Source organism: Lissotriton vulgaris, chromosome 3_1 (assembly GCF_964263255.1).
Source record: "Lissotriton vulgaris chromosome 3_1, aLisVul1.2, whole genome shotgun sequence".
Taxonomy (NCBI): Eukaryota; Metazoa; Chordata; class Amphibia; order Caudata; family Salamandridae; genus Lissotriton; species Lissotriton vulgaris.
Window position 1 is genome coordinate 1,772,750,919 of NC_141689.1, and position 25,760 is coordinate 1,772,776,678.

Below are 25,760 nucleotides of genomic sequence, written 5' to 3' on the forward strand. Positions count from 1 at the left end.
GGGTTGTTGGGGACCTGTCGAAGACTTCTGGTCATTTTGTTCACCTTTAGAATCTTTACCCTTCTGGTCTGCTTTCTTCTGACCACCCTGGTTCTGGCCCTGGTTCTGCTTAACTCTTGTTCTGACCCATCTGTCTGCCTTCTTTCCCAATTCTTGGGGAGAGGTCAGATCTGAGTCAACAAGATGCTGATGCAACAACTGGTTCTGACAATTGTTTAAAATCTGTTCCCTCATGATCAGATTGTACAGTCCTGTATAATCAGTAACCTTACTGCCCAGCAACCAGCCCTCCAAAGCCTTAGTGGCACAATCTACAAAGTCAGACCAATCCTGAGACTGAGTTTTCTGGGTATCCCTGAACAGCAACCTGTACTGCTCAGTGGTTAGGCCAAACCCATCTATCAGTGTATTCTTCAGGACTTGGTAATTGTTAGCATCCTCAGCTCTAGTAGTGAGGAGCTTATCTCTACCTTTACCTTCAAAGGAGAGCCACAAGATAGCTGCCCACTGACTATGGGGGACACACTGTACAGTGCAAGCCCTCTCAAAAGCAGTTATCCATTTGTGGATATCATCCCCTTGTTTAAAGGGGGCACTATCTTACTCAGGTGTCTAGTATCTAAACTCCTGTTTTCCCTTGGGGGAATGCTGCCACCAGTGAGATCTAACCCACTTAACTTTTGCTCTCTAGCAAAGGCAAGCCTCTCTTTGGCCAGGGCAAGTTCTTCCCTTTCAATCCTCAGATTGGCTTCCCTCATCTTAGCTTCATGCTCACTTCTCTTAGGAGATGACATCCCTCTATGAGAAGAGGTCTGAGAGCCATTGGTTCGAATGGATCTGTTAGAGCCTCTGGATAGAGACCTAACTCGTCCATTCCCAATGTTAAGCTGGCCTGAGAGGGGCCCCAAGGGTCTCCTAGTACCATTCTCATGCCTGCTTAAGTTGTCCCTAGTTAGCTGGCTAACTACTACTGGACCTTTGTCTGCCTCGTCCTCAGATGGCTCTAGATCCTCATCCTCCTCTTCACCTTCTGCAGAGAGATGGATAAGGTCAGGGTCACCTAAGGTTCCCTCTAGGGGAGGCATTGTCCCATCTGGATTAGAAGGGTCTGGGTTACCAGCCCTCCTGGCATCATAAGTCTCTAAGAGACCAATCAGGAATGGGATTGTAGGGTTAGAACCCTGTTTTAGCTTCCTGGAGGTACACACTTGTCTCATCTCCTGGAAGCTAAGAGCAGCATATCTGGAAGTGACCTGTGGAGGGTCCACTGACACAAGGGAAGACTCAGAGTTTCCTCCTTTGTCCGACATGCTGATTCTAGTGTGGTGTAAGTGATGCACCTACCCACACTATTTGTTTGCCTACTGATCCCTTGCTAAGAGTTGTAGCCAAGGTGTGCTAAGCCTTGAGGAGCTACAACAGCTGGTTCAGTATAACTCAGAGTATTCCAAGCTAAGTTATATGTACCTGGAGTACTTATGTGATCTTTCACAAAGATATTCTTAGGATACGTGTGGTAAAACAACAGCAAGCTCAAATCCCAACCACTGCTCACCAATGTGAGAAGTTGGCCTGATATGCAGTGCTCACTATTCTAGTGATCACTATGTATCAGTCCAAACAACCCTTATTGATGATTGGTTGTAAGTCAACCTTATAGACCAGCTATCCTAGTAGCGTGGATACGAGCAGTCTTCGGGCGTGTTAAGCCAGCTGTTATACCATCACATATACCCCTTGAACACCAAGTGAAAGGACACCATACAAGTGTTATGAAAATAAACAGTGTATTTATTTAGATCACAACAGCCCTGTACTCTTTATGAGGACAGGGTACTAAGCACACAACAAAACTCTTAGGAAAATACTTCAAGTTGCACAATTTACACAAATGCCCGAGGGGCACGGAAAACCATATACTATGGAAGTGGAATGCGAAAATACTAGCAGGTAAGTACTGGACTAATAGGCTTTGGAATCGCTAGGACTACGTTACTGAACCTTCAGATTACTAGTAGGAGGCCTAGGGGACTCGGGTGCAGAGTGTGCACTCTCACGCGGGATGCGGGACAAAGTCTATGGGAGCTAGTAAAAGCAGAGTTAGTGTTCTCGGGCGAACCCGATAAGGTAGATCGAAAACGACAGTGGATCCTGACCCTTGGATAGTGAGGCTATGCTGGGGCACCGAAATGCCGAAGTTACCTAGCCCAGGGGCTGCAGCTGCATAGGTCTGAAAAGACGTCGGGAATCCTCGTTGACGAACCAGGAGCCTGAAGAAAGAAGTTGCTGGCAGGCGACCAGTGAAGATTGTTCGAAGTGATCCAAGCCTGGATCGAAGATGGATGACACCTGAAAGCAGAGGGGACCAAGTTCGTGACCACTAGCCAGTAGTCAGATAGCACCAGGAGGGCACCGGATGGTAGTCACCTCGACCAGGTGAGTGGGTGACGCTGGGCTCTGCAGTCTCACGGACCAGGAGGCGTTGTCGGCGACCAGGATGGAGGTGCGAGCTGTCCCACAATGGTTGATGCTGTCGACGTCGCTGGACCCAAGATTGGGGCAACAAGTCTTGGCAAATTCAAGCCCACGCGGTGGACTCAAAATGGCGTCTGGAGTGGATCAGGAGGGTCCGGGGTGCTCCTCTTTTGTAAGGGAGCAAGGGCCAGTCTGGAGCAACCAGACCAGCAGTTGTGATGTCGTCGGGCGTCATCGGGAAGGCCACAAGCCAGCGGGCTAGTAGCCAAACAACGCGGTGAGCAGCAAAAAGCAGAAGGGCCCCACGCAGATCTCGTGGATGCTGGGAGGCTGGACTTCGGTGCTGGAGCTGCTCAGGGTCGGGGCTTCTCAGACCCCAAAGCACTCACCAGAGGATCCCTCGGCGGTCGTGCTGGATAGAAGTCGTGCAATTCTGATGATGGCCGGTCCCTCGAGGTCTCGTCGCACCTACGGTTCTCAGCTTAGCTATAGAGGTAGGTAGAGGTCAGAGGTGCCAGGGAAGCCGGGTCTTGTCGAGCTGGTCAGTCGGATTCCAGAGGAAGGACGTGCAGCAAACCGCAGAGTTCTTGGATGGTGCATGCGGATGCAGGGTGACTACTCCTTAGTCACAAGGGAGAAATCTTGAGAAGAGTTGAGAGTTTCTTTCGTGGAAAGTAGTTTCTTGATTCAAAGATGATCTAATTTGGAAGGGTCCCCGCTCCTGCCTTTATCCTCAAGAAAGGGGTGGGTACGCGACTAGGCCCTGCCCTAGGGGTGGGACCAGGAAGGGGGTTGGTTACACCCCTCTCCCATGCCGGACTTTCCCCAGGCCAGGGGCTGGTGTGCCCCTGGAACTGGTTTTAGCCGGCAGATGCGTAGTGAGCACCGGGGTGCCACTTGCAGTCACCTTCCTGTAAAGCCCTGCCTACCCAGTATACACAAAAACCCTGTCTGGGATGGTGCTAGCACAGCCCCTGACAGGAAACCCTTTGTCCAAGCTCCCCTCGCTGGAAGGACTCCCAGCTGCAGGGGGTCAGACTCGTGTCTGTGGTGGCAGCATTCATTTTGTGATGCTGAGGCTTGAGTTAACTTTAACCGGGGTTCACAGTTACATACATGTCGTGTCCCTCTAGAAGGGTGGAATGCTAACCCCGTCGCCAGAATTGGCGAGGGGTTAGTATTCCAATTCGTATGACACCTTACTCGACATGTTTTGATAAAGCGATACCAGAGATAGCATTTAACCGCGAGGATTATAATGCACTTAAGAGTATATGGTATGCGTTATCATGGAATAGCTATTAGGACGTGGTTCCGCAAGCTGCAAACGGGCTCAGCTCATGCCAGAGCACCATTTCACACGATTCCAAGCACTCTGCCTTCAGGATTGTCAAGGCCTGCCATAGGAGTGACTGATAGGAATCTGTGTGTCCATTTTTAGGGTTAGATATAGGTATACTATATCTAAAGCAAAGGGTGATTACACCACCTTGCCCCAGCTTTCGTGCAGCCAGTTGTGTCAGATTTAGATGGCCATCCGGGGGTGGCATAATACATGCTTCAGCCCCTGGTAGGCCCTGGGTACACCTAGGCCCTGAGTTACAGGGTATGATAAGGTGGCCCAGTACCAATTGGATAATGCACCTAATGTACACGTGTCAATTTAGTGAGAGAACAGCTAGGCTGTGGGTCTGATTAGCAAGCCCACAGCCAGAGAAAGTCGTAAACCAGTGAAACAAAAGCAAAAAATCTGGGTGATCATAGGATTGCAGACCCTACTCTCCTACACATGCTATGAGTATATGTGAATACTGCAGCTGCTACAGGCGCCGGGGAGGAGGGCGGGTGATATGAATGTCAGCAGCCCTACATGCCAAGAACAGATGCATACTGGTAAGTAGCATATTCGGTTCGAGGCATGTGGGCTGCTGAATTCATATCTGTGCATAGAATACATAGCAATCCCTCCATTAGCGGCGGCCGCCCGTGCCAGCTGTAGCAGTTTGGAAAAGTGTTTTGAGAACAGCCTGCCCTACAGCTGCCTGCTGTTTGGAGTGCACATCAACACAGTAATGCTTAGTAAATGTGTGTGTGGTAGACCATGTGGCAGCTCTACATATGTCTTCCAAAGGAATGCTTCCAAGGAATGCCATAGAGGCCCCCAACTTTCTGGTGGAGTGGGCTCTTGGTGGAATGGTAAGAGTACGTTTTGCTTTCAGATTGCAGATCTGGATACATTTAACGATCCACCTAGCAATACCAGCCTTGGAAATAGGGTTACCTTTGTGGTGTGGTGCAAAGGCGACAAAGAGTTGCGTAGTTATCCTAAAATCCTTGGTCCTATCGATGTAATACATTAGGGCCCTTTTGACGTCAAGGGTATGGAGCATCCGCTCCGCCAATGGCTCGGGATTTGGAAAGAAAACAGGTAATTCAATAGTCTGGTTGATATGGAATTGAGACACAACCTTGGGAAGAAATTTAGGGTTAGTGCGAAGCACTACCCTGTTGGAATGAATTTGAATAAATGGCTCTTGCATAGTTAGGGCTTGTAATTCACTAACCATCCGTAGCGATGTAATTGCTATGAGGAAGGCCACTTTCCACGTCAAGAACTGAATCTCGCAGGAATGCAGTGGTTCAAAGGGAGGACCCATCAGCCTGGTAAGGACCACATTGAGGTTCCACTCCGGAGCAGGTGGAGTCCGTGGAGGAATGACTCGTTTGAGTCCTTCCAGAAAAGCCTTAATGGCAGGCACCCTAAAAAGGGAGAGGTGCTGCCTATTCTGGAGATAAGCGGCCATTGCAGACAGATGAATGCGAATGGAAGCATAGGCCAGATTACATTTGTACAGATGGAAAAGGTGACAGATGATATTCTGAATAGAAGCATCCAGCGGGTTAATGTTGTGGTCTGCACAATAAATGACAAACCGCTTCCATTTTGCCGCATAGCATGCTCTGGTGGTGGGCTTCCGTGCCTCCTGAATGATGTCCATACAGTCAGAAGGTAAGTGCAGGTAGCCAAACTCTAGGACTTCAGGAGCCAGATCGCCAGGTTGAGCTGTTGCGGATCTGGATGCTGAATGTCGCCGTGGCTCTGCGTCAGAATGTGTTGTATTTGCCATTTTAAACGTGCTAAATCACATGTTGACCTCGATTCCATGCAATGCTCTGATCTTCCATTTTGTTGCATCGCACTTCCATCTTGAGCTGCCTTGACCTGGAGTTACACTTTAGCAGTAACATAAACATGTTATTCACGTAAACCAGTACAAGCAGGTGCGGGGCATCTCGTGAGGATGCCTCGTGAGGTTACGTTGTACCTTCAGAGTGTTTTCATGCATTCCATACTTATCGCTAGAACAGAGGGAGGATGGCCGTGCCAGTCTCCAAGGCCGGAGAGTGGGAAAGGAATGTCTTTTGCCTCGACACCGCCTAAACAGAATCTGGCCAGGTCTGTCTGGGTGGGTCTGATGCAGAGATGGGGGCCAGCACTTGTGAAAAGATGGGCGAGAGCGCCTGCTAGAGGCTTCTCGAACAGGTTGATTTAAGCTATAAAAAGCGGGGTCTGTGAGGTGGAGCTCAGGAACTCAGTCTTGGAGTGGACGCACTCGCGGGACAACTTTGGTGCCCGAAGAGATTACTCCCTGAGCTACCGGTCTTGCGGGTTCCCGACCTGGTGTTAGTGCTTGGCCTAGGGATGTTGAAGTCTCCGGTGCTGCAAATGAATCTGGTGAGGTGCTTTGTACATTAACTGTTTATATCCCTGTATGCACAGTTTCATATTTATGTATATAGTGTGGTGTATTCGTTGTTTATTGCCTTTCACTCGGTGCCTACGACTTTCTTAGTTGCAGTGACTTATTGCCTTTGCCTACAATATTAATAAAGCTCATTTTTACCTCCAGTGGAGTGTTGGAGTTTCTCTGTGAGTAAGTGGTGTGCGTAAGTTCAGATTACGCAAGTGGGCAAAGCAATACATTTTGGCGTAGTCGGTTGCAGGATATGAACGTTGATTTAAAAGGGGAAAATATTGGGTTTTTTTCAGATATCAGTTGATTTATTTGCATGGGGTTAGCCCATATGGTGTTCTGGCTCATGAGTGAGCAAATTGTGTTTTGTTGAACGAGAATTGCTTTGTGTTTAAATGTGTTTTGTATAAAGGGCTTGTGAATAGCTTTTTTACATTAGGCAGAAAGGGCTGGATCCCTTTAAAAGTGTTCAGTAAAAGATGCATTTAAAATGTGCTCAGCTGCAACGTGAATGTAACATCTCAGAATATAACCCTGAAAGGTGGGATTACATTTCAGATAGAGATAGTGGGGTTATTTTTAATGTGTTTAATATGCATCCACAATTGTGTGAGGATACACCTTTGCAAACAGAATTAAACGTGCAAGATTTACATGTGAAAAATGTTACAGAAAATCTAGTCAGGTTGCCAATTGCACAGGCTGTTTTAATTAATTCTTCCGAAGAGGGTTTTCAGTCAGAAAGGAAAGATAAGAAGACCCGTGTTTTAGAATTAACGATCACCAGTGGTGGAAATAAATCAGACCCAACAGTGTATGATGAACTGTGCTTTAAAAGAGAAATGTACCCATATGTTTTTGAAAATGTACAACAGCATAGTGTGTATGACTGGTTAATTAAAAGGTTTAAAAATGTATTTTGTGATATTACCCAAAAGCAATGTGCCCATTTTAGCTACAGTGAAGTGCAGGGACTTTTCAATTTAGATGCAGAACAAATGCCCATGAATCTGTGCTTGAGCACACTAAAAGATACTGGACAGAACAGTATGAGAGAAAATGTGATTTGCTTATGGGAGATTGCATTGGTTATAAAATGGCCCATTCCGACAGGGAAGGTTGTCTGTGCAGAACAGAATTAAACAGAAACAGATTTGGTAACATCAATCACAAGAATAAAATGTTTTCGTAAATGTGAGAATTCCTAGATTATGACAATAAACTGATGCTGCCCCAGATAATGTTACAAAAGTACCATGAGACTTTGTATGTGACCTTTGCTTTTGACTCACCAATAGTCTCATAGATAAATGACAGTTTAGAATTTGCTTGAATTAGTTAGAAGTGTGAAGCTTTAAAAAGAGAACGCAGGGTGTTGATGGAGGTCAAAAGAGGTTGAGTCTGTTTTTTGTCTTAGATGAAAGAAAGGGTTTTTTAACATCATGCTGTTCCATTTAAGAAGGGAAAATTCCACAGCTTTTAGGTTGTGAACGGCTGGGAACTGACAGGCTTTGACCTTGAAGAAAAAGATAGCACAGCCTGCCTCGGAGCATTTTGTGAAGGCAGGGCTCAAAAGCGAGTACAGGAGCAGAGTCTTCCCTGCTTGTTATGTTTGGCGAGCACCCAAATTGTGTCCGCGGAAGAGCTCAGTGTAAAGGAGGAGGGATTCCACTCTTCAGACTGTGAAGCTTCATTTAATTGGAAAGATAGGGAGGCTTGCAAAGGTGCAGGCTTCATCACCATCATGCCCTCTCCCTATGAGGAGGTAGGCAGGGCAGACAGAAATTGGCAGGCGCTTCGCTCTTGGAATGTGAGCTCCTCGAAGGGAGGGTTGCGAGGCGGAGAGCAGGCTCTGTTAGGGTTGAAATCGAGCCAGCCCTGGGACGCGGACATCTCCGAAGGGAGGGGGTCTGCTAGCTAGGAGTGAGAAGGGTGTGAAGGGATTTCCCCAGCCCCTCTGACTGTGACAGAAAAAATCAGATTTTGCCCAAATAAATTTAGAGGATATAATGCAGGTAGTATTCTTGAACTATTCCCCAGATCTAGAGGAGAGCTTTGCAGACAGAAATAAAATATGGGACCTTGAGAGATGTAAAAAGAACATTATGTGTTTTTGAATTGAAGAATTTTTGCAAGACATGTGATACTTGTTTATCGTTTCAGATTGCGGTGCCGGGGTGCAAGGGATGCCCTCCCTGTATGCATGGGCCCTCACCCCCCCCCCTTTTATTATTTTAGCTTGTTATTTTTTGGAGAGTGGACCCCCAAACTCCCCCAAGCCTGGAGCCAGACTGGACGGTGGTGATGTCCTGGGGCTGATGGCAGACGGGAGCTGATGATCTTTGGAGAACCAGATCAGATGGTGTTCTTCCTTGTCGAGGGGATACTGATGAAGATGGATGCCAGAGAGCTGTCATCTACATAGATGGACTGCTTCTTTCTATGCGAAGAAGGGATCAGCAGAGTGTGCTACAAGGGGAACTGTCCCCTTCAAGTGAGGCTGACTTTGAAAGCATGAGAGCTGTGTGTCTTTCGCACAGGAGAACTGCTTGTGTACCCTGACAAGAGACAGTGGTGTTTTTTTTTGTTTTGCTTTTTTCACAGAAAAGAACACTTTTTTTCAGTAGAGACACTTTGCTGCAATTGGAGTCGATATTTTGTGAGCTACAGTTGGCTGCCTTGGCAGTATAATCTGCAGTTTCATTATTAGAGTTTCAAATGACACACACTGAATTATTTTGAGATATTTCACCTGATTTCTTGTTTTAAGTAATGCAGTAAGTGTAAAAAGAACAAAAAGAGAAAACCAGTTCATTATGATCTGATTTGAATTCAATGTTTTTGAGTAGTCACTTTAACACGAGAGTTATTGATTATGTTTTTGATTTTGTAATGCAGTTTTTACTCTTTCAAATATGGCCTACAGTCTTGTATCTTTCACTCTGACAATTTAGTTTTTAAGGTTTTGCCTTTAAATGAGACATGCAATGTTTTAATGACAATCAGATCTTTAGTTAGATTTTATTTAGTTGCTGGTTATTATGCATTGATACTGTTCTTACAGTTACCAGATACAGTGCCCCAACTGATAGTTTTGTTTTTCAATCATGATATTCAGTTGCTAGTTACTTTGCAATAATTCCAATTTTGCAGTTAAAAGATGCGGTCATAGCTGTACCTTTAGTTCAGTGATTTTATTTTTGATATATGTGAATCGAAGGTCAAGGGGTGGAATGTGTTGTATTTGCCATTTTAAACGTGCTAAATCACATGTTGACCTCGATTCCATGCAATGCTCTGATCTTCCATTTTGTTGCATCGCACTTCCATCTTGAGCTGCCTTGACCTGGAGTTACACTTTAGCAGTAACATAAACATGTTATTCACGTAAACCAGTACAAGCAGGTGCGAGGCATCTCGTGAGGATGCCTCGTGAGGTTACGTTGTACCTTCAGAGTGTTTTCATGCATTCCATACTTATCGCTAGAACAGAGGGAGGATGGCCGTGCCAGTCTCCAAGGCCGGAGAGTGGGAAAGGAATGTCTTTTGCCTCGACACCGCCTAAACAGAATCTGGCCAGGTCTGTCTGGGTGGGTCTGATGCAGAGATGGGGGCCAGCACTTGTGAAAAGATGGGCGAGAGCGCCTGCTAGAGGCTTCTCGAACAGGTTGATTTAAGCTATAAAAAGCGGGGTCTGTGAGGTGGAGCTCAGGAACTCAGTCTTGGAGTGGACGCACTCGCGGGACAACTTTGGTGCCTGAAGAGATTACTCCCTGAGCTACCGGTCTTGCGGGTTCCCGACCTGGTGTTAGTGCTTGGCCTAGGGATGTTGAAGTCTCCGGTGCTGCAAATGAATCTGGTGAGGTGCTTTGTACATTAACTGTTTATATCCCTGTATGCACAGTTTCATATTTATGTATATAGTGTGGTGTATTCATTGTTTATTGCCTTTCACTCGGTGCCTACGACTTTCTTAGTTGCAGTGACTTATTGCCTTTGCCTACAATATTAATAAAGCTCATTTTTACCTCCAGTGGAGTGTTGGAGTTTCTCTGTGAGTAAGTGGTGTGCGTAAGTTCAGATTACGCAAGTGGGCAAAGCAATACACAGAAGGCTGGGTGTGAGATGTAGCCTCTGATGCGGTACCATGGACAGTTCTAGAAACGTGGTGTACCATGGTTAGCGAGCCCACGTTGGAGCAACCAGGATGAGAGTCATCGAGTGCTGCCTGAGCTTGCGTGCCACCAGCGGTATCAGAGGTGCTGGGGGAAAAGCGTACGCAAATTTGCCTGACCAGTTCATCCATATCGCATTGCCCTGCGACTGTGGGTGTGGGAACCTGGCGGCGAAGCTTTGGCATTTTGCATTCTCCCTTGTGGCGAAGAGGTCGATCTCTGGATGACCCCACTTTTGGAAGTACGGTTGGAGAACCGATGGATGTATCTCCCACTCGTGCATTTGGTGGCTGTGCCTGCTGAGCAGGTCCGCCATCTGATTGTCCTTGCCCGGGAGGTGCTCTGCCATGAGGAAGATGTTCCTCTGAATGGCCCACTTCCACATGCTCTGAGCCAGATGAGACAGCTGCGGAGAGTGTGTTCCTCCCTGCTTTTGAATGTAGTACATTGCCGTCATGTTGTCCGTCCGGATCAACACGACCTTGTGGCACAGATGTACTTTGAAGGCTTTCAGTGCCATGAAGATCGCCATCAGTTCCAGAACATTGATGTGCATCTTCCTTTGCTGTTGCGTCCATAGTCCCTGCACAGTGTACTGGAGTACATGCGCTCCCCATCCCTGGAGAGAAGCGTCTGTCGTCAGGATGATCGTTGGCAGAGGCTCTTGGAACGGTCGGCCCTTGCAAAGGTTTCGTGGATTCCACCAATGCAGAGAGTTGTATGCCCGACCGCTCACCAACACTAGGTCCTTCAACTGCCCGTGAGCCTGAGTCCACTGACGTGCCAAGCACTCCTGAAGCGGACGCATATGTAGTCTCGCGTGCGGGACTATGGAGATGCAGGAGGCCATCATGCCTATCAACTGCATGAACACTCTTGCTGGAAGAGAGCGTTGAGGTCTGAATTTTTGGATCAGCGATTGGATGCTGCTGACTCTCACTGAATTCGGCTGTGCTGTGGCCGCCAGAGTGTCTATGGTCGCGCCCAGATACTGCCGTATGTGGGCGGGCTGGAGGTGGGATTTTGGGTAATTCAGTGAGAATCCCAGATCGTGCAGGAGGTGAATGGTGTGGGACACGTGGGCGGCACACTGCTGGGCTGACTTTGCCTGGATGAGCCAGTCGTCCAGATAGGGGTAGACGTGGATGTTCTGTCTCCTTAGATGTGCCGCCACTGTGGCCAGGCACTTTGTGAACACCCTGGGTGCCGTGGTGACACCGAAAGGCAAAACCTTGAATTGGTAGTGCTGGTTTTGGATGGTGAACCTGAGGTATTTTCTGTGTGAAGGGTGTAGTGGAATGTGAAAGTACGCATCCTTTAGGTCTAAAGTTGCGAGAAAGTCCCCCTGCCAGAGCAGCGGGAGCACTTGCTGCAGGGTCAGCATATGGAAGTGTTCCCATAGGATGTAGTAGTTGAGGGGCCTGAGGTCTAGGATGGGCCTGAGGGACCCGTCCTTCTTTGGAATCAGGAAGTACAGGGAGTAGACCCCTGTGCCTCTTTCCTGCATAGGTACGAGCTCTATTGCCCCTTTTTGCAGCATGACGGTGACCTCCTGCTGCAATAAGTGCAAGTGCTCGTCCGACATAGGACGGTGCCTTGGGGGCATGTTGGGTGGAGTGGATGTTAACTCCAGACAATAACTGAATTGGATAAGCTTTCTGACCCACCTGTCCGTGGTGATGGACTTCCAGACGGGCAGGAACTGCTGGAGTCTCCCCCTGACCGGTGTTGTGTCATCGGGGGGCAGTGACAAGGCGTCACTGTTTGCTGGCGGTAGAGGACCTGGAGCTGTTGTTGCCACGTCCTCTGCCTTTGGCGCTGTTGCCACGATATCCACCTCGACTCTTGTTGGCATAAGTAGTCTGGGTGTTGCCTTTGTAGAATTGCGTGGACTGGGAAAGCTGACCCCTTGAGGCTCCTCTAGTATTTGAGCGACGAAAGGACCCACCCCGAAACTGCGGGACTGCAAGGCACCCATGGATTTTGCAGTGTCAGTGTCCTTCATTTTTTCTAGGGTGGTGTCAACCTCTGGGTCAAACAGGTGATCTGGGTTGACCGTTTGGTTCAGGATGGTGGTTTGGATGTCTGGCTTAAAACCAGAGATTCTCAGCCAGGCATGTCTCCGAAGCATAACACTGGTATTAATAGCTCGCGCAGCGGTATCGGCTGCGTCCAGAGCGCACTTAATGGAAGCGTTGGAGATTAGCTTCCCCTCTTGGATTAGCATCTCAGCCCCTTCTTTGTATTGATCAGGCAGGTGTTGCAAAAGGGTCTCTAGTGTATCGTAGTGCGCCCTGTCATAGCGCGCTAGAAGCGCCTGTGTGTTTGAGATGCGCCATATGTTGGCTGCCTGTGCTGCTACCCTCTTCCCCGAAGCCTCAAAGACCTTGGATTCTTTGTCTGGGGGAGGAGCATCACCCGTAGTCTGAGAATTGGCCCTCTTCCGGGCATTTGAGACGACAAGGGAGTCCAGAGGCAACAGTCCTTTAATGCATGTAGGATCAGTAGGTGCTGCTTTGTATTTTTTGTCAATCCTAGGGTTTATCACCCTCGCCCTGGTAGGTTCCTTGAAGACCCCAGCAGCATGCTTTAAAACACCTTTTAGCATAGGCAGAGTTTTCACAGTCTTTTCCGATAAAGAAAAAGTGTCCAAGAAGAAATCCACATTCACAGGGTCAGCATGCAGCTGGACATTGTGATTGTTAGCGGCCCGTTCAATGAGGGCATTGAAAGCAGCAGAGTCTTCAGTAGGTGAAGTCTTAGCAGAAAAGAGTTGAGGGTCTTGTCCTGAGGATCCCCAGGGTCACCACCAGCTGCCCAGGGCTCATTTGTATCCTCAGGGTCTGTGTAGACTGGATAACTGTATTCGTCCTCCTCATCACCCTCACCAGCGTCCACATCGGAGTAAGTGGGCGAGACATCATGAGCTTGTGGTGAAAGGGGTTCCACTAAGGCAGGAGAGCAAGCAGAGTCCTTTTTGAGAGGGATTTTGTAAGACACCAGTTGGGGTGATTTTCCTCTTCAGAAGGGAAAGCCTGCCCGTTTCGGCGTCGATGAAGTGTTCTTGACGCTCCTCCTCCGAAGGTTGTCGAGGTCGCGGGCCGTGGACCACCAACGACGCCTTCGACGCCGAGGAGACCTTCTCGGGCACGCCGGCCCCCGGCCTAGGAGCGAAAGCCTTCGGCGCCGTCTTAGGCGGCAAGGTAAAGAGGATCGGCGTGGATGCCTTAACCAGTTTCTCCACAGGCTTGGCAGGAGGAGGGTCCTTCGGCTCGACCGCTGCGGTGCCGTCCCTGATGCGTTGCAGGGAGTCCGTGACCTTTTTGGTGAATGCAGCGGATGGACGAGCCGGTTCAGCTTAGTCCTTTGAGGCCACCTTCGGAGCCGAGTCCTTCAAGGCTACTTCGGAGTCGACTCCCGTGGCGCAGCACCCTTGGCCTTGTCGTGTGGACGCGGGGCAGAGAGGACCCTCGGGTCATCGGGTCGCTTCTTCGGGTCGCCGAGAGTTTTCTTCGGGTCGTCGACAGCCTTCTTCGGGTCGACCGGGCCCTTGCCGGCGTCGACCGCCTTTGGCGCCGATAGCGAACACCTTCACCTTAGTCTTCGGCGCGGCAGCCTTTGGCTCGGCGCCCTTGACTTGGCCTTTCGACTCGACAGCCATCTTCGGCGCAGAGGCCTCAGAAGTCTTCGATCCGACTAATGCGATGCGCACTTTCGGTTTCGATACTTCCACCTGCGCAGTATCTGGCGTCGAGACCGTAGGTTTCACTTTCGGTTTCGTTTTGACCGGGAGTGGCTCTGTATCAATGTCCGTGGCCGGGCCCGAAGGCGGGGCCGTGGAACCCATATCGAGGTCTTGGGTAAGGCCCGAAGGCGATCCCTCGACCTGGGCCTTATAGATAGGCACGGCCCCAGAGTCAGTTTGAGGGAGCTCCTCGTCCGAGCTATCCTCCATGGCCCCGAGGGCCCCGTCATAGTCTCCTACCTCCTCAACGACTTCTCTGCATTCGAACACCTCGGCATCAGCGTCGTAGTCTTCTTCGACGTCCGACGCGGGGTTCGATTCCGAAACGTCCTGGATATATTCTTCCTCGACATCCCCAGCATCGAAAATGTCCGTAGGCGCCGGAGCAGATTGCTGGGCCTCCAGGCGTGCAGCTCGTCGGAGCTTGAGTGTCTTCTTGGACCTGAATCGTGAACAGGCCATACACTTGGCCTCATCGTGGTCCGACGACAGACACTTGTTGCACACCGGGTGGACGTCGATGTGTGGGTACTTCGAGTTACAGACCGGACATCTCTTGAATGGACTTCGGTCCATGATGGATGGTCGATAAGGCAGGAGGGTCGACTAGGCCTTCCGCGCCGAGAGCACGCGGAAGTACAGAAAGCGGCTCGGAGCCGAGCTAGAAGAAAGTAAGCCGAACGCAAGACAATACCGGCGTATAGACTAAAGACCTTTTGGTCTCAAGAAAGTTTTTCTATCGATTCCGACAAGAGGGAATTAAAGACATCCGAAGCCAATGGCGGAAAAAAACAATCTGAGGATGGAGTCGATGCCCATGCGCACTGTAGTCCAGGGGAGGAGCCACCTATCTCGTGATACTTCGAAGACTCTTCCAGGACAACAATGTGCAATCATCCGGACCCAACACTAGGCGGCGATCTATGCACAGATATGAATTCAGCAGCCCACATGCCTCGAACATCCTTTCACTCTGGGGCACTACGAGGCGTCCTACACACACAGGCTGGCTTTATAGCCTCTGGTATATATTGGGCATGGAGCGGATTCAAGCAACCCTCACACGGTCCATGGTGTCATTTAACACCATCTGGCAGCCCTTCCTCGCCTTGCTAGCCAAGGAATTTAACAAATTCACGTGTCCGAAATACCTACGAATGGACACAACTTTCGCGGGGGCCACCGCCACATAGGTGCGATAGTGTAGGCACTTCAGTTCTGCGCCTCTACACAACGAAGGAGTGACACCGGTTGGGGAAGGCGGGGTGAGGAAGAGGGGGAGTTGGGTGTTTTTCAGGGGGGGGGGGAAGAAAGGGGAAGTTGTTATTTTATGGGAAAATTAGGTGCACGAACGGCTGACGCCTACTCTGAACACGCTCGCATGGACACATTACTTTCATGTTTCTCAAGTCTATATTCCCCGGGATCCGGGGGGAGATACGATATTGGGCCATGGGGAGCTCGAAAGGAGCATGTGTTACTGTACTATACTATACCTGCTGCACCTGAAAATAATAAAGTTACAAAAAAAAAAACTGTTCCATCCCCTGCCAAATGATAAGGAAGAGGACTGGAAGCAGCTCAAGAAAAAGACTGTACATTGGTTGCCAGTAGCTGTGGATTGGATAGGTAGCGACGATTTGTATTGTAAGAAAAATAACGTTTAACATGTTTCATGGGTGGGCTCACAGCTAACAAAACAAAGTGGCAATTGGATTATTGTTAACTTTAGGGACAAGACCCTGGTATACTGGCTCTTGGAGAGGCACCATTGAGGCAGTACCATTGGGTTATTTTTATAGGCCACTAATAAACAGTGGCCTTGGCTCTGAACCCACAGTTGTTAACGCGTTACCTGCCTTTGCCATCCCAACCTTTAATCATTTTTCACCTCTAGATCATGTGGATTGACTTCATTCCTTGGGCTCGAATTTGTCTGGAGCTTAAAGTAGTTTACACTATCCACCGTTTAGTACACATGTCTTTGGGATGGATATTTTTACTTACTCTCCAATGATTAAAATGGACGTTGCAAATTTTTCTGAAGATGCAGTGAATTCTTTAAGACGTTTTGACGATAACACAGTAGGAGAGTTGTTACATGTACATGTATGTGGTCAGCGGAACATAGTCCCTCCTATTATGTCTAACTTGGTCAGTATCATTTCTTATCTACCACCGGAGAGTAATTCTCTGCCACTTAATGTTATGATGCAGGGTGACTTGGATTTATCCGTGGCATCCATTGTTATTGTGCCTTTGGACATCCATGCTCCACTTTTGTGATCTACATCGGAGAGGATTATTTGTCACAATAATATGACCGCCTATGATAGCTTATTCTGGAATATTGCAAGCTTGTCGCACAAGCTGGAAATTAATGAGTGGAAGGATTTGGTTCGAAAATATTGTATAATATGCCTACAGGAAACATGGATGCAAGACATTGTACATATAAATGGGTTTTTATCCATCCACACACAAGAAAACATTTCCCTAGGTGGTCATTGTAGGAGAGTATGGTCTGCAATCCTATGGTCACCCCAGATTTTTGCTTCTTGCTTCACGACTTTCCCTGGCTGTGGGCCTGCTAATCAGACCCACAGCCTAGCTGTTCTCTCTCTAAATTGACATACTTGTACTTTAGGTGCATTTACCAAATGGTATTGGGTCACTCTTGTAAGTCCTTGTACAGTGTCCCATAGGTACCCAGGCCATAAGTGTACCCAAGGCCTACCAGGGGCTGCAGCATGTATTGTGCCACCCCTGCTGGCCATCTAAAAAGATACAACTGGCTGGTAACACAGCTGGGGCAAGGTGGTGTAATCACCCTTTGCTGTAGATATAGTATACCTATATCTAACCCGAAAAATGGACACATATAATCCTATAAGTCAATGCTATGGCAGGCCTTATCAATCCTGAAGGCAGAGTGCTTGGAATTATGTGAGATGGTGCTCTAGCATGAGCTGAGCCTGTCTGCAGCTTTTGGAACCATGTCCTTATAGCTGTTCCATGATAACGCTATACCATATACTCTTAAGTGCATTATAATCCTCGCTGTTATTGCTAACTTTGGCAAAGAATTATCAAAACATGTCATACTACCCCCGTCGCCAGAACTGGCGAGGGGGTAGTATTCCAATTCGTATGACACCTTACTCGACATGTTTTGATAATTCTTTGCCAAAGTTAGCAATAACAGCGAGGATTATAATGCACTTAAGAGTATATGGTATAGCGTTATCATGGAATTCCACCCTTTTAGAGGGACACGACATGTATGTAACTGTGAACCCCGGTTAAAGTTAACTCGAGCCTCAGCATCACAAACTGGATGCTGCTGCCACAGACACAAGTCTGACCTCCTGCTGCTGGGAGCCCTTCCAGCAACGGAGGCCTGGACAAAGGGTTTCCTGCCTGGGGAGGTGCCAGCACCACCCCAGACAAGACTTTGTGTATCCAGATAGACAGGGCTGAAAGGAATGAGACATGCCTGGGGCACACAAGATGTCCCTGTGCATACCCCGGTTCAAACCAGTTCCTGGGGCACTCCGGCCCCAGCGCGAAACCGGACAAAGGATAGGGGGTGTAACCACCCCCATTCCTGGTCCCACCCATGGGAGGGACCTAGTCAGAGTACAGCCCCCTTTAGCAGAATAAAGGTAGGAGCTGGTCCCATTTCAAATTAGATTATCCTGAACAACTTTACAAGAAGAAACTCTTGACTTCGACGTTCTGCTCCACAGAAGACTGAAGAAATCTCCCTTGTGGCCAAGGAGTGACCACCCTGCACAAGCAGGCACCATCAAGCGTCCTAGCGGTTAACTTTGTCGTCTTTCCTACCAGACCTCAGAGCTCGACGAGACCCGGACTCCCAGACCTCTCCGACCTCTACCCACATCTGCAGCACAGCTGAGACCCGTGGGTGCGATAAGACACGTGGGACCGGCCATCTTTGAAGAACTGCACTTCGCTTCGCTTCCAGCACGACCTCTGAGGTAGCCTCGAGAAAGTGCTTCGGGGATTGAGAAGCCCCAGCTCCGAGCAGCTCCTGCACCGAAGACCAGCCCTCCAGCATCTACGAGATCTGCATGGGGCCCTTTTGCTTGATTGCTGCTCGATGCCTTGTCTAGTCACTTGCCGGCTGTATAGTGGCCTCCTAGACAACGAACCTTGAAATCTACACCACTGGTCTGGTTGCTCCAGACTGGCCCTTACTTCCTTCCAAAAGAGAAGCACCCCGGACCCTCCTGGTCCGCACAGACGCCATCTTCACTCACCGCGTGGGTTGCCTTTGCCAAGGCCTGTTGACTCAGATTCCGGAATAGACACCGCCGACAGCGAGAGCCTGCGTGGGACAGCTCGTGCCTCCATCCTGGTCGTCGAAGACACCTCCTGGTTCACGTGGTTGCAGAGTCAAGCGTCCACTCTTCATCTGATTGCGACATCATCTGGTTCCTTCCACTTCGGTCACTGGCTAGTGGCTTTGAACATTGTCCCCTCTGCTTTCAGGTCTCCATCTTCCTTGATCCACCCGTTGATCACTCCGGACATCTTCCTCCTGGTCGCCTGCAGCATCTTTCTCCAAGGTTCCATTGACTTCAACGCGGAAACCCGACACACTTTCACACCTATGCACCCGCAGCCATTGGGTGAGGTATCGAGAAAATTTCGGTGCTCATAGGTAGATTGACTCTCCTAGTGTCCAGGCATCCTGTAGTTTTAGTCTCAACCAGTCGGAACCGTCTTTACTTACCCATTTCGTAATTTGTTTGTGCGCATTGACTTTGCATTGGAACCCGCGTGTGTGTTCTAACACTGCACACGCGTCCCGGGGGCCTCCTGCTCCTTACCTAAGGTTAGGGTAGTGAAGCCCCAGCGATTCTACAGCCTCTGGGCATCTTCATTTCCTCTATCGTTCTACTTATACCATGTACTTAGTATATGGTTTGCCGTGCCACTAGGGCACCATTGTAATTTGTGAGACTTACTGTATTTTTCTGAAGAGTATTGTTATGTGCTTAGCCTCTGATCTCAAAGAGTTCAGATGTGTTTGTTACTAATAAATATATTGTTTATTTTCATAACAACCTGTGTGGTGTCCTTTCCTCTGGTATTCAAGGGGTTATATGTGGTAAAACAGCTGACTTCACATGCCAAAAGAGTTTAGCCTAAGACTGCTTTGTCCATGCTACCATTAGGATAGCTGGTCTATAAGGTTGACTTACAACCAATCACCATAAGGGTTGTTTGGACTGAAACAAGGTGATCACTAGAACTAGTGAGCATCATATATCAGGCCAACTTCTCACAGTCATGCCAAGGGCGGATTACTGACCTTGGTTTCAACAACACTGAATGGCAGATTGGGAAGGAGTAGTTTCTGTCCTGTAACTCCAGTTCTGTACTAGGGGTATCTCTGTTATAGTCATAATCTAGTGAAGAGTCCCGCCGATGTGCGTGGACCCCGGCAATCAAAAATAATCTCTTAAATTGTCAAAATAATGCAGAAACTGCAAAGACACTTAAGAGAGAATTTAAAGACAAATAATGCTGCCTATATCCACAGGCTACACTGTCCAGTACTTCAACTAGAAATTCCACCAAAAAAACACCACACAATACAGCCTGCCAGTTTCTACCATAGAGAAACTTGCCTCCCCCAGTAAAAGACTCTGGAATGATAGAGAGGAAGGTAGGGACAGACAAGCCTTATAGGCTGCCATTATGTGGCTTAAATAGGATACTGTGCCTTTAAGAGAACTTTCCAGAACTTCTCCCAGTATCCCAGAATGCATAGCAGGTCCCTCTACTTTCAGTTCTTTTTGAAGGCGAAGCACGCCAGACCTGTCGCATTCCTTACATGATGAAACATCTCCACCGGGGAGGAGGGCGGGCGCTTATGACTATAACAGAGATACCCCTACTACAGAACTGGAGTTACAGGACAGAAACTACTCCTTCTGTAGTAGGGGATCTCTGTGTATAGTCATAATCTAGTGAATAGAATGGCAAGCCCATCCCAACACCAAAGCGGCAGAGGAGAATAAATACATAACGTCACTACTGTGCGAACAAATTCCGCAGCGAAGCCTGCCCAACCTGAGCGTCTGCCCTGGCGTCAGTGTCCAGGCAGTAATGCTTAGCAAAGGTATGAACCGACTTCCAAGTGGCTGCCTTGCAGATTTCAGCAATCGGCACGTTACGGAGCAGAGCCGTCGTGGCAGCTTTGCCCCTGGTGGAATGAGCCTTAGGCTTACCTCCTAAGGCAGGGTTCTTCAAACTGTGGGGCGCGCCCCCCTGGGGGGGCCCGGCACCATCCCAGGGGGGGCGCGCGCTCCACTCCGAACTTCCCTTTGTGCCCGTTCCTTTGTCCTTGTGGCAGCGCGACATCTAGAGACTCAGTGTGAGGGCGGGCGATTTCCGTCAGTGGGGCTGCAGGGGCCTAAGAGCTGAACAAAGCTCATTAGCATGCGAATGGTCTCTAAAGAGGTGTGAAGTGCTCGGGTGCGGCTGGCTGGCTGGCTGAATGTGTGTGTGCCCAGAAGCTGTGTCAGCCCGGGCACACACAAGCATGGTGAGATGAAGAGGGAGAGGGAGGGAGGAAGGAGACAGAGACTGATAGACAGAGGGAGGGAGAGCGAGGGAGGGAGACAGGCAGACAGAGGGGGAGCGAGGGAGGGAGACAGAGGCTGACAGAGCGAGAGCGAGGGAGGCAGCGCGAGGGAGAGTGAGGGAGGGAGACATGCAAACAGAGGGAGAGCGAGGGAGGGAGACAGGCAGACGGAGGGAGAGCGAGGGAGGCAGAGTGAGGGAGAGCGAGGGAGACAGAGGGAGAGCGAGGGAGGCAGAGTGAGAGAGAGCGAAACAGAGGGAGAGCGAGGGAGACAGAGGGAGAGCGAGGGAGACAGAGGGAGAGCGAGGGAAACAGAGGGAGAGCGAGGGAAACAGAGGGAGAGCGAGGGAAACAGAGGGAGAGCGAGGGAGACAGAGGGAGAGCGAGGGATGTCGGGTAGAGCCGGCCACCAGACGTCCGTTATGTTGCCATGTGGGTGAATAGATGTATGGGTGGAGTGGTGGATGTATGGGTGGAGTGATGGGTGGAATGGTGGATGTGTGGGTGACATGGTGGATGTAAGGGTGGGGGGGGTGGATGGATGAGTGAGGGGGGGGTGGATGGATGAGTGAGGGGATGGATGGATGGGTGAAGGGGTGGATGGATGGTGGGAGAGAGGATGGATGAATGAGTGGAGGGATGGATGGGAGTGGATGGATGTGTGTATGGTTGGAAGGGTAGCTGGATGGGTGGAGGGATGGATGGATCAGTGAAATGGTGGATGGATCGATGGGGGGGTGGATGGTGGACGAGTCGGTGGGTGGATGGATGAGAGAGGTGATGGATGGATGGATGGATTGATGTATTGATGCATGAAGGGGTGAATGAATGGATGGATGGATGAGTGAAGGGGTGGGTGTGGGGATGGATGAATGGGTGATTGAGGAGGGTGGATGGACGAGGGGATGGATGGAGGAGTGAAGGGGTGGGTGAGAGGTCAATGGATGGATTCATGAGTGGATGAGTGGATGGATGAGTGGGTGGATGGGTGATGGAGGGATGGGTGGCTGGGTGAGGGGGCAATGGAGAGAGAGGGGGAGGATGAATGGATGGATGAGTGAGGACATGGATGAATGATTGGCAGAGTGGATGGGCAGGTGTGTGCATAGATGGGTGAGGAGAGGAGCATGGAGGTGGACGGGTCAGAGAGTGCATGCATGAGTGGGGGAGGGTGGAGAGCGGGAGGGATGGATGGGTGGGTGGATGGATGAGTGGGGGGTTGAGTGGGTGGACGGATGAGTGACTGGCTGGATGGGTGAGAGGGTGGGTGGTTGGATGGGTGGGTGGAGGAGTGGATGGGTGGAAGAGTGGATGGATGAATGGAGGAGTGGATGGATGAATGGAGGAGTGGATGGATGGATGAATGAGTGGATGGATGAATGAGAGGATAGCTTGGGTGAAGGGGGGAGTGGTTGGATGGATGAGTGGGTGGATGGATGGGTGGAAGAGTGGATGGATTGGTGAGGGTATGGATTGGGTGAAGGGATGGATGGATGATGGATGGATGGGTGAGGGGGTGGATGGAGGGATGGATGGGTGAGATGATGGATGGTGGATGAGTTTGCAAGTGGTTGAAGGGGTTTGGATGTGGATGGGGCACAGATGGAGGGAAGGAATGAATGGTGGGGGAGTTGGTGGATGAAAAGGCGTACATGATGGATGGGGAGGGTTGTGATGACTTCCTTTACCTTGGGGGATTGTGTTTTGAGCTGTGTGGTACGCCTCTGTCGTTTCGCCACACTCACTCACAGGCCTGCAGTTTGCTAGGCACTCTTGTTGTGTTGAGCATTGTTTGCCGGATATGGCCCGTGGTGTGCGTGTTGCAGTCGATCATGTGGTGTGCCGGATTCCCGAGGTTTCGGTCGGGTGGTGGGGGGGCCCAACATCTGGGGGAATTCAGCTGGGGGGGCTCAACCTGGAAAAGTTTGAATACCTCTGTCCTAAGGTCTTATTAGCCTTTTGGTAACATAATTGTATGCAGGACACAATCCACCTAGAGATGGACTGCTTAAAAGTCGCAAGACCCGTCCTGACCGATCCATAATTGATGAACAACTGGTCAGACCTACGAATATCTTTGGTTTTATCCAGACAACATTTCAACACCCTCCTAACATCCAGGGAATGTAAGGACCTTTCCGCTGGAGACGAAGGGTTCTGAAAAAACGTAGGCAAAGTTATAGTCTGGTTGACATGAAAATCAGAAATAACCTTGGGAAGAAATTTAGGGTGAGTACGCATAACAACCTTAGCAGCATGAAATACAGTATAAGGTTCATTACAACACAACGCCTGAATTTCACTCATCCTGCGGGCCGATGTAATGGCCACGAGGAACGCCGCCTTCCAGGACAGGTGCTGCAACGAAGCCTTATGAATAGGTTCAAAAGGCTTCTTCATCAATCTGGACAGCACCACATTCAATTCCCATGAAGGCGAAGGAAGCCTGACAGGAGGGAATACTTTCTTCAATCCTTCCAGAAAATCCTTGATCACAGGGATCTGGAAAAAGGAGGTCTGTGAAGGGCATTTCCTGTAGGCAGTCAATGCCGCAAGATGAACCTTAATGGAATGGACATTAAGGCCAGACTGCGCCAAATGTAAAAGGTAAAAAAGGATGACATCTTCCTTACAGGTCGTAGGGTCATGGTTCTTAGACTGGCACCAGATACAAAACCTCTTCCACTTGTAAGCATATGAAGTCCGAGTGGAAGGTCTCTTAGACTCCTTCAGTATGTCCATGCAATTCTATGTCAGGACCGGAGGCTTCAGATTATGCTATATCTTCCTTCGCTTTATTAACATAAAGACTCCACAGCAGCTTAGGAAAAGATATAATAAGAACAAAAAATGCTTTAAACATAAAGCATTGACGTAATGTTCAACAAAAAATAAACAACAACTCCCAAGAGTCTCTTTGCGTAACAATAGTCCATAGTCCTTTCACACTGTCCATTATCACTATATAACCGGACTTCTCATCATCTTCCTCCTCTTTCTTCGCTGCTCCCGCAGCCAGATAAGTGCTTTTCTATTTGTTTTCTTTCATTGTGCTTGATGGTCTTGTGTACGATCTTTGGGGGACTCCTTGCATGGTTTATTCCCTTACAGAGTCCCCAGTTGCGGGAACGTTCTTCGTTCCTACGTGACTTTATTCCCACTTGTGTGCGGTGTGTACATAGACCGCAAGGGGGCAGCCTGTCGTCTCGCCGACCCTCCGGCGCGCCTCCGCAGTGCGAGGAGCCGCGCCGTGGAGTCTGCTTGCGCAGGGGCCGACCCTCGCGTACCCCTCTGACACCTGGTGTTCCGGGTCTGTACTTTTGCCCACTTTTGACGCCCTCTGGGGTCTGTATAGCGGTTCTGACCGCGTGAATCGCCTTCGGGCGAGATCGGTGCACCTCTTTACCCGTGTGTGGCCTAGCGCGCTTGAGGGGTACGCAGACCCGGTCCCGGCGAGGAGGGTCTGCGCGCTTGGGGGTTGGTGCAGCCCACCTGCCACGTCAGCTGGCCCAAAACGTGATCGCAGCCGCTTGGCCTGCCCACATTCGAGAACTTTCTCGGTTGCCGCCCTCTTGGGTGCCCCGCATTTGCCCTTGGTTCCGAGATGGAAGGGGAATACGATGAAGAAGCCTGCCCCTATCTGCAGGATGATGAGTTTTATCAGGCGGTGGACAACTCCATCTATCGTTGCTTGACGGAGGTGGTAGGGCCCATGGAGGACCGCCTTTCCGCCCGCATCGTGGAGGAGTGCGCGACGCTGGCAGCGGCGCAGGTGCCTCCGTCCCCCGAACTCCCGGGGACGTCCGGCGGGTTGCCACCCGCTCCGAAGAGACCTCGTGGGGAGGGACCTTCATCAGAGGCCCAAGGCGGGGACAGGGGCGCTTTCGAGCGGCTTCGTGACGCCTTCCTGGCCAAGGCGACGGCGGTGCCCCCTGCACCCTTGGTGGACCCTGGCACTTCGGGCGACGTGTCTACGGCGCCCGCCTCCCCGATCTACGACTCTCCGGACACGGATGACGACGGGGAGTCGACCCGTTCTTGGCTTCCGACACCTTCAGCGAAGGAGATGCCCCGAGACGAGTCGGGCATGCTGGACCCGGACGAAATCGTCCACCCCCGATCCGCGGCCTGGGCCCCGGGGGAGACGGTGGCGAAGTTTGTCGCGGGCAGGCTGCGCAAGCCCCTGGAAAAGGAGGCGAGGGGTTGCCTGCGTGGGGAATGCCCTCGGCCTACTCTGGAAGGGAAAGTGGCCATGACACCAGAATTGGACCCCAAGATGGCCACCTTCCTGGCGAAATTCATGAAGGACCCCAGGAAGGGGATCGACCGGTCCTGGCGGGCTTGCCAGGACAAACTGTTGGATGCGGTCGGGCCTGCCACGAAGATCCTCGATATGGCGGAGGAGGCTTGAGCGAATGGCACCGCCATTTCACCGGAGGTGCTCTCCAACTGGGCCCAGAGGGTGATCGTATTCTTGGGCAACGCCAACTGTGCCCTGTCCACGGAGAGGCGGCGTTCGCTCCTTATCAAGCTGGATCCGAAGCTGGGGGACCTGGCCTCGTCTGAGGCAGGTGCCGTGGCTCAGGGTGGCCTCTTCGGTGAGCCTTTTATCCGCGAGCTGGGAAAGTTCGTGAATACGTTCACGTCGCTGGACAAGGCTCAGTCCAGCATCAAGAAGGTGTTCCACCAGCGTTTTTCTGGAGGGGCCGGTCGCGGCAGGGGCCGCGCGATCGGCCGTGGTCAGCAGACCAACAACCGAGGACAAGGCTCCGGAAGAGGTCAATACCAGACCTCAGCCAACTACACCAACTTCTACCCCACGAGAAAATGCCCCCGGTAAGTGTACTTTGCTTGGATCAAGTTCCGATTGGGGGGCGGCTGGCAAGCTTTTACGGGGAGTGGGAATTGCTCACTGCCGACGCTTGGGTTTTGCAAACTGTAAGAGGTTTCCATATCGAGTTTTACGACCAGCCAACTCAGGCGAGGCCCCC

The 25,760-nt window shown here is 50.2% G+C and overlaps 1 protein-coding gene and 1 long non-coding RNA gene across 3 annotated transcripts in view; one reads left to right on the plus strand and one right to left on the minus strand.

Moving 5' to 3' along the window:
• Nucleotides 1-25,760, minus strand: part of ADAD1 (adenosine deaminase domain containing 1) — a 1,085,588-nt gene that overhangs the window by 380,419 nt on the left and 679,409 nt on the right. The window lies entirely within an intron of this gene.
• LOC147728429 (uncharacterized) lies at nucleotides 5,770-10,263 on the plus strand. Its single transcript, XR_015309374.1, has 2 exons — nucleotides 5,770-6,211; nucleotides 8,394-10,263. It is a non-coding gene; the product is annotated as an uncharacterized LOC147728429 (long non-coding RNA).